Below are 9,338 nucleotides of genomic sequence, written 5' to 3' on the forward strand. Positions count from 1 at the left end.
CCCTGCAGGCGGATGGGTCCTGACTGGGCTGCATCTCTGCTTCTCCTTCTTGTCCCATTATGGCTCGCTCTTTATATCTTTAGCTGTTAAAAATCTTTTATTCTGATCTTGAGGTCATTCTCATAGACAGTTGCTCTGTAAGACGTTAGAATTTTGGTGTGCCTGTGGGAGGAGGTGAGCTCAGGGTCTTCCTACTCCACCATCTTGATCCACCCCCACCCTGTCTATTAAAATGTTAATTTTTTATTAAAAATCTTTCAAAAGTAAGAAAAAAAGACCCCCAGATCTAGAGTGTCTCACTGGTAAATTTTACCAGTTACAAATTTTTTCACTGGTTAATTTTACCAAATATTTAAGGAGTAAATAATAAGATTACTACAAAATCTCTTCCATAAATTAAAAAAAAAAAAAATGAGGAGGAGGGTATAGCTCAAGTGGTAGAGTGCATGCTTCGCATGCATGAGGTCCTGGGTTCAATCCCCATTACCTCCTCTAAGAATAAATAAATACTAAGTAAACTTAATTACCTCCCCCGACCAAAAAATAAGATAATTAAATAAACTTAAAAAAAATAAAATGCAAATTAAAAAAAATTTAAAGACAGTAGTTCTGAACTCATTTTATGAGTCCAGCATTAACTTCAACTAAAAAGGAAAGCCATTACAAGAAAACTGTAGCTCAGTATCCCTCATGAAAATAAACACAAACATCCTTGATAAAATGTCAACAAACCAAATCCAACAATATATAAAAGGATAAAGTATCACAGCCAAATGGAGTTTATCCCAAGAATGCAAGGCCAATTCAGTGTTTACAAAGTCAGTCATTGATATTCACAGTATTAACAGACTGAATAAGAGAATCATGATTGTTTCAGTAGTTACAAAAAAGAAACATTTTGCCAAATTCAACATCCATTCATGATAAAAAGTCTCAGCAAAATAGGAATAGAAGGAAACATCCCTAACCTGCAAAAGAGCACATAGGAAAAAATCTACCTCTTGCTTCATACTTACTGATGATCACATGTATGATCTTTTCCCCAAAGATGAAAAATAAGGTCAGGATGTCTTCTCACAGCATTCCTATCTAATATCAAACAGGAAAACCTAACCAGCACAATAAAGGGGAAAAAAAAGAAATACAAAGTAGAAAGGAAGAAATGGTACCTTTTATACCTAAAGACAGCTTGAATGTCTGTATAGAGAGCCCCAAAGAATCTACAAAAATGCTCCTAGAACTAATAATTATAAGTGAGATGAACATGGATATGGGATGTCAGATCACTACATAAAAACCAAATGTTCTGTATGCTAGCAGCATGCATTTGGAACTTGAAACTGCTAGGGAAATAAAACAAACAAACAATATTATCACAATAGCACCAAAATAATGAACTATATATAACTACATCACAGTATGTTCAGAATCTTCATGTTTAAAACTACACAAAACATTGATTAAAAGAAATCAAAGATCTAAATAATGAAGAGATACTTCATGGTCATGAGTTGAATATCCAGTATTGTTAAGATGCCAGTTCTCTTTAGTATGATCTGTAGATTGAAGAAAATCTCAATCAAAATCATAGCAAACTATTTTAGGTAATGACAAGCTGATCTAAAAGTTACATGGTAGGGCAAAGCTTCTAGAATAGATAAAACCATTCTGAAAAGAAAAGCAAAATTCGTGGACTCAGATTATCCCGATATCAAGACTTACCATCAACTGCAATTATCAAAACAGTGTTTTGTTGGGGAAAGGATAAATTGATTAAATTTATGAGTAGAACAAAAGGGAAAGCCAAGAAATGTACCCACAAAATGTAATCAGATACTTTTTTTTTTGATATAGAGTCAAAGACAATTTAATTAAGGGCAGTCTTTACGACAAATAATGCTGACATTATCGGATGTCCAAATGCAAAAAAACCCTAAAAAACAAAAAACCTTGACATTTACGTCTCATACAAAAGTGCTAAAAATGGATCCTAGATGTCAATATAAAACATAAAACTATAAAACTTCAAGAAAAATATAGGAGAAAATCTGTGTGACCTTGGGTTTGGCAATGAATTTTTATATACAATATCAAAGGCATAATCTATATAGAAAAAAAGGTAAATTATACTTCTTCAAAATGAAAATCTTTGGCTCTTCAAGTGATACTCTTAAGAGGATGAAAAGGCAATATACAGACTGGGAAGTTATATTTGCAAGTCACGTATCTGATGAATAAATAAGTAAATCACGATTACATAAAGAAGTCTTACAACTCAGTAGGAGGAGAAACCAGCTACCCAGCTAGAAAAATGGACAAAATATTGAATACTTCATAGTCACGTGAGCCGCAAAGAACAGGAAAGACATTATGAAAAGGTCTTAACTGTTTAGGGAAATTCACTTTCATCTCTTGAGCCAGAATGTCATATTCCCAGAAAAATCTTCTAAAGACATATTCTGAAATTGGCTCTGATTTTATTTGAATATTAAGCCTTGTCTCAGATTTCTCTGTAGTTTTAATAATTTTGGTTTAACTTAACCCAGCTGGAGATGTTTTTAAAGCTATTATAAGCATCTATGAAAAATTCAAATATTGAAAAGAGTATACAGTGAAAATTTAATCTTCTAGATATGTTTGACTTTGAAGCTTCTGTCCCAAACCCTAACTTTAGCTCTAGCTATAATTCTGATTTCCCAATTTCTTGTGCAGTGTGAATTTTTCTGGTAAATCCAAGCATCATCATCATCTTCATCATAATATACACACTGTTCTGCTTCTTGTATTTTGTCATCCACACACATGCACACACGGACACACACAGACACACACACACAGGGTACTTAATGTAATGTGCTATTTTGTTGATGTACCACACTTTCTTTTACCAGCTCTCATTAATGAATATTTCTGTGGTTTCTGCTTGTTGCTACAAATGATATTGCAATTTAAATCATTCTGTCTTTCCATATATATGTAGGTATATCTTTTGCTCAACAAAATATGATGTTTTATGTTCCTTGATATTTTAAAAACAACTCATGAACATAGAGACTCCAGGGTTGAAAATATTGCTAGAAATATTTTCTGAACAGTCCAAAATATTTTAACTAAATTATGTTTTCTTAGCTATTCAGTTTCCTAATATTTACTTAACCACAAAAATCATTCAATAAACTTTAACAAGTGATGGGTCCCTCCTCGTGCCAAGCCTTGTAGTAGATGTTGTAAGCAACACTGTATAGACAAGACACAAACCCTAGAATCACCCATCCTGGAATCTAAGAAGAGTGAATAAATTAATAAGTAGAATATGTCTAAAATAACTCGAGTATATAATTCCCTTAATATCTTGAGAAGTTGCTTTGAAGGTGATGAAAAGGCTCTGCTAAGTTTGAGTGATGGTGGGACATCCAGATGGTGATGACTTCATACACTTGATTGGAAAGAATGGCTAAAGATCTGTGAATTGTCATTAGACATCCTGTTTCAAGTGTTGAGAGTGTTCTCAGCCAATTAGGGAGAGGGAGAGTATGAGAGAACATCAGAGGGCTAATGACTGTGGCTTAGGGACCCGTGATTAGAATGACAGACTGAAAACTCAGAGAAGGAAAAATACCAGTGATAAGAAGAGAATCGAGGGGATGAATGTCACAGAAAATAGTGACTATTCATGTTACCATCAGCAGGTTCTCCTGTGAACCAAACCATCTGTGCCAGGTACTCACTTCAGTGGATTATCAAGCCTACTCCAGGCAGGTGCCTGGATACTGCTGGCTAACTGCTTGCTCTCTGCTTCTGGTACTTAACATAGTGCCTGACAACATGGGGCCATGAATAAGTGGTAGCTGTGTTTCCTCTTGCTTTCCTTTCCACATCTTCCCTGCCCCACTTCTGGCTGTGAACGCCAGGTATCAAGCTCTTTTTTGGCTCCTCCATTCAGTAACCCATTTAGACGTCCACCTCCAAATCACCTGGCTTAGCTCTAACCGTATCCACGATTTCCACGTCCACCATGGGTTCACTGCAGGCTTTTCCCCTTATAGACTCGGCTGCAACAACCCTGTCCCTGCCCTGGCCAGAGAGGACCAACAGCACATAGAACAACTGCTACTGAGGAAGAAAAGTGAGACGAGAGATGTTGGACATGAATAGAGCAAGAAAAAATGTTTATTTTCTAAGCCTGCCTTTGACTTTTAGTATCTTAAGTTTTATGGGGGGAGTTTACTTCCAACTTAATTTGATCACTGAATCATGTTGAAAATCATTTATTATTCCTGTACAATCTTTAAGCACGTAGTAATTTCATATATTTAACATTCTGTTTTAAATTTAGACATTTACCCTAAGTAAAGAGCTATATTTTAAGAAAAACTTTAGTCTGAAATGCCTGTTATTTCCTTCCCATCCAGCCCTTAGCATGTAAGAGTTGGCCCATTGTGTAGATTTGCAAACTAATGATCAGATTTTATGAAGTGTTTGAGATGGCTTACTGGTGGTGTCAAGTTCAGTCTCCAACTCTAAATCACAGTTGCTCTAAAAGTTTCACGTAGGTGACAATTTTCTTTGCAGAGCGTTAAAAACTGCTTTATAATGGCAACTCCCACAAAGCCTCTTCAGTTATATGGGTCTGTTAGCATTTTATTTTAAACACCATTTTGACAGGTGTGTTATGTAGTTATTATATTTTCCATGCATAGAACATTCTTGACATTCACTTCACTTGCAGTTTTCTATTAGAAAAAAGAAAAAGTTCAGAAAAAAATTGTCTTCTTGGCTGAATGAGAATGAAAGAGAAGTCCATTTTGTGATGACTTTTTGTATCATTGGCCCGAGGTAAAACAAACCCCAAATCCATTCACACAATTTTTTGTTGATTTAGGCACTCATGAGCTCATTCACTTATTCATGTGTATTATTACATTATTATTATTATTATTTTCCATGCATGGGGCCTTGTGCTAAGCATAAGGGATCTAAAGATCAAGCGCTAGTTTGTGACTGCACACAGTTCATCTTTTTGTGCGCGAAGCAGTAATACAGATGAATAATTACCACAAGCAGCTATCAGATGTGCTAGAAATAGAAGCGGCGTATAGAAAAGAGTGGTTTCCTGTGCGAGCCAGGAAAAGCCTCACATAAAAGGTGTTTTTTCTCAGAAGGGTCATAATTCACCAGGTCAGTATGGAGAAAAGCTTTCAGGGCTGGGGAAATTGCCTGTGCAGAGGCAGAGAGGCCAGGAAGCATGTGGGAGCTGGGCGCACCAGATAGCTCAGTCCAGGTGCAGAGAAGTGCGAACATGCACAGGGCTTGGAGCTGAGCAGTGGGTGGCGTCCAGATCATCAGAGATGGTGGCTGTCCCGTGAAGGAGTTCAGACTTCAGGGCTGCAGAGGTGGGGAGAAACCAGAGAGTGGATTCCTCGGTGATGTCTTTTCATGGTGTCTCAGGCTTTGCTTATCTGATTTCTAGAGGTCTTTCTTTTCGCTTCCCTTTTCCCTCCCTCATTGCAGCCACAAGGCCTGTCTCATGCTGGTTTTTAAAGAGTGCAAGCAAATTTGCCCCTCCCCACATGCCTCCCACGTCCCCCTTCCCAAGGCCTTTGTACTCACTCTTCCCTCTGTGTGGTTTGTTTTTCTTCCAGTCGTCCATGGTCTTGCCCCCTCATTTAATTCAAACCTCTGCTGAAAGACACCTCCTTTGTGGATTCTGCCTGACTGTCTTGTTCAGAATAGAAGCATCTCATCATGTCCACATGATGCTTTTTTAAGTTTCTCCCATTGTGCTACACAATACTTGGAATTATATTAGATACTATTTGTTGTTGTCTGTATCTCTTACTAAAATACAAGCCCTTCAGAGCCGACGGTGCTTTTGTTACCTGAGAGGAGGTTCTTGTCTTGTGCAGGAAAGAATTTAAGAGTGAGCTGAATATGCTTTACTGTGGTAAAGTAAAAGCAAGTTTTCTAAGAGAGATGCACATTCCATAGAATGCGGTCTGTCTCAGAAGGCAGAATGGCCCCGGGGTTCAAGGGTGGTTAGTTTTTACGAGTGGGGTAATTTCATATGCTAACAAATGGAAGGATTATTGCAACTGTTTTGGGAAAGGGGTGGGGACTTCCAGGAATTGTCCACCCCCTACGTACTTTCTGACCTTTTATGGTCAGCCTGGGAACTGTCATGGTGCCTGTGGGTGTGTCATTTACCAGCCTAATGTGTTACAGTGAGCCTGTAATGGGGCTTAAGGTCTCTAGAAGTCAGATCTTCTGCAGTCTTGGGCCTGGTTGGTTCTATCCAGTTTATGTAGTATCCTCCATGGCTGTGTCTTTCTTTCAATGGTTCTTCCCTGCCCCTTCCCCTCTTGCCTCATTTTCATTGTCATAGAAGTAACTAAAATAACCCTGGGACGTAGGTGATGATCAGTGAATATTGGCTGAGTGGTGAATGCATCAAAGAGATGTATTTCTGTGCATGTGCACATGTGTACAGTTACTATAGCACCCAGCAGAAACACAAACACACTATACAGTTGCAGAGAGGAAAATCTGGTGAAAGCTGTTCCTGATCTCATCTCATTCTAGTTTCAATTTTTGAAAGAACTTGGAGAAGGGCTTTCTACTGACACAAAGGAATAAAGCCTTGAGAAGGAACCTTCTGTGCCTTGGAACTTTCTGTGATGGGAAGTGGCACCTTTTCACCCACCATCTTCCCGCAAAGGGTGACAGCCCTGAAATAGAAAAAGATTTGATCAGCAAGTGGCTTGCCAATTCATTTCTTTCCCTTAGGCACTTTGTTGAGTTTGGCATGAAGCTAACAAAAGAACCGCTATCTGAAGATCTTTGCTCTGGCTACCATGGAACAGCACACATTTCCTCACCAGTCAGTCTTATCTCTGAGGGCTGTAGAAAAATGCTTTGCCCCGATAACACATCCACTTTACTCTGAATCTTCCTTAATCAAATTGTCCATCACAAGGGGAGCAGTGGTTGTTCAGAGCCTGAGAAGAAGGGGAAAGAGGATTTCCTTCTTAGATGCTTTCAGCACGAGCTGTACACCTCCCTTAATTATGAATAGTATCCTCAGTCTCCAGTGGTTCACGTGGGGTCTGAAGTTGGCAGTGGATGGAGGGTATGAAAAAGTCGTGTCAGCTGACAGTGGTGCCTCAGATGGGTAGCTATCTGGGTGATTTAGATTTCTTTATACAGTTGTGCAAGTTCAAGTATTTTCCAGGATAAAGATGTATTCATTTTATAATCAGGAAATAAAACAAAGCCCACCCAGCTATTTTCCCAGCCAACAAATTTAAGAATCCAGCCCTTGTGCCTCCAGGATCTGTTGATTAAACTAGTTCTGCGTTTGCGCTGAATGCGAGCAGGAGTGCCTCCTAAAACTGCTGGGGCTGGACCGCCTAGCTTTCTTTAGTAATAGAATTCCAGCTTTACGTGGGCACATGCCACCTAGCTGAGGTTTTCTTTTGATGTCCCCATGAAGTCATTTCTGAGAAGGGTCATTTACCACTCTGCACTAGAGAATCAGTCAAACTCTAGCTATTCCTTTTCTCCTTGCTGTCCCCTCCCCCTTACTAAATAGAGAGGAGAAAACCTGTACAGAGAGGTACTGGGTTTCTTGTTCTGATTCAAGCTGACCCTCCATTGCATTTTTGTGCCCCAAACACAGAAAGTTGAAGTGGTGTCCCTGGTCCTTATCAGTACTGTTGGTTAAGTCTGATTGCTCCGTAAAGGGTTTCCTTTACCCTCTCCAGGTTCAGTGACATGCTACCCTGCTTCTCCTAATCGCAGCCTGCTGCTTGCTTTGCTGACTCATGTATCATCTCCTTTACCAGGGATGTATATGTAAAGATTGTGATTCTGACTTGTGACATCTTGGAAGGTAGCTGTCAAGTGCAACAGCTTTCGGGTTAAGCAGCCTTGTCTTCACTCCCGGCACTGATACCTACTAGCTGTATGATCTTTAGCTTGGTCCTTCTTTTCTCCTTTGTGAAATGGGAAGAGGGATGGGTAACAATAATACCTAACACATGGGATTATTTTGGAGATGTGATGACACGGCACAATCAAAGTTTTAAAATTGTGCCAGACACACACACAGCTGAGAAAATGCTAGTTATTATGGCATTGCTAGATTCTCCACCAGAGTCATTACCAGGGAATCATTAGCTGCTGTTACAGAAATCACTACATGGAGCTACTCACCTTGCAGCACCTCCAGTGAGGAACAGCTCCGCTGCAAACCGGCTGCTGTAGAGGGTGATGGTCCAGCCCTGTGAGGTGCCACCCCCATCTCGCAAGGCCCACCAAAGTGAATTCCTTGTATGCCACACAGTCTGTATTTTAAGTAAGTCCACTTTTCAGTAAGTCCACTTCAAACATTAACTACTATGTATAAAATAAGCAAAAAAGGGTATCTTACATAGCACAGGAAATTATAGCCATTATCTTATAATAACTTTTAATGGAGTATGAACTATAAAATACTGAATCACTACTATGTACACCTGAAACTAATATAATACTGCAAATCAACTATACTTCTCTTGAAACAGTTTTCTTTTCTAGCTGTTCTCCATGTGATTTAGAAGCTGAAAATTTGCCATTAATTTACATAACTACGGATGATAATTTCCTGCAGTCTGTTCCCACGGGTGTATAGAACACTCTCTCAGATTCCTTACCTGACTCAGAGTCAAAAAATGTTTCTGCATATTTCCTGTTATAAGAACTTGAACAAAAAGTGTGACAATAGGTATTCCAAGTTCTTTCAACGATTTGGAGTAAAGGATGCTTCCAGGAGGACCAGCGGTAGAATCAGTGTTGAGCTAACTTTGTAAACACAGGTTCATAGTGGAAATAAACTAGTGCACAGCGTAAATGAGAGATGCTGCTTTCTGGGTCCCCTGAACTAGTTCCCACCAAGTGCTGAGTCTGAAACTCCCGTTTCAGAGGATCTCCTAAACTCATGTGCCTCTTACCACCCCTTTCTGCTCCCTTATCGAGGGAGAAGGAAGGGAAGAGCCTGGGAGAACTGATCCACAAACCTGGAGCTGTCAGGGATGACACTCCCATTGGGTCTCCTGAAATACCAGGGCTCTTGGGCTGGCCTGCCCTGTCTTCTGTCTGTTGTGACACCTGTAGAGAACAATTTGATGACCCAGGGAGAAGTGGCGCCTCCTGTTCTGTTAAAGCATCGGTGAAATGGATGAGTCATGAGTGAGACAGCTTTAGTGACTTCGCCGCTTAATGAGCTCAGTCATCTTTGCTGCATATCCCTGATTTCCACAGCTTGCTAAGTAAAAGTTTATTTATGTTCTTTAGTGTAAGAT

At 39.5% G+C, this 9,338-nt stretch overlaps 1 non-coding gene across 1 annotated transcript; it reads left to right on the forward strand.

Annotated features, from left to right (window-relative positions):
- The first annotated feature begins 418 nt into the window (after nt 1–418).
- TRNAA-CGC (transfer RNA alanine (anticodon CGC)) lies at nt 419–492 on the forward strand. Its single transcript has one exon. It is a non-coding gene; the product is annotated as a tRNA-Ala (tRNA).
- The last annotated feature ends 8,846 nt before the right edge of the window (nt 493–9,338 follow it).

This window comes from Camelus bactrianus, chromosome 17 (genome assembly GCF_048773025.1).
Source record: "Camelus bactrianus isolate YW-2024 breed Bactrian camel chromosome 17, ASM4877302v1, whole genome shotgun sequence".
Classification (NCBI taxonomy): Eukaryota; Metazoa; Chordata; class Mammalia; order Artiodactyla; family Camelidae; genus Camelus; species Camelus bactrianus.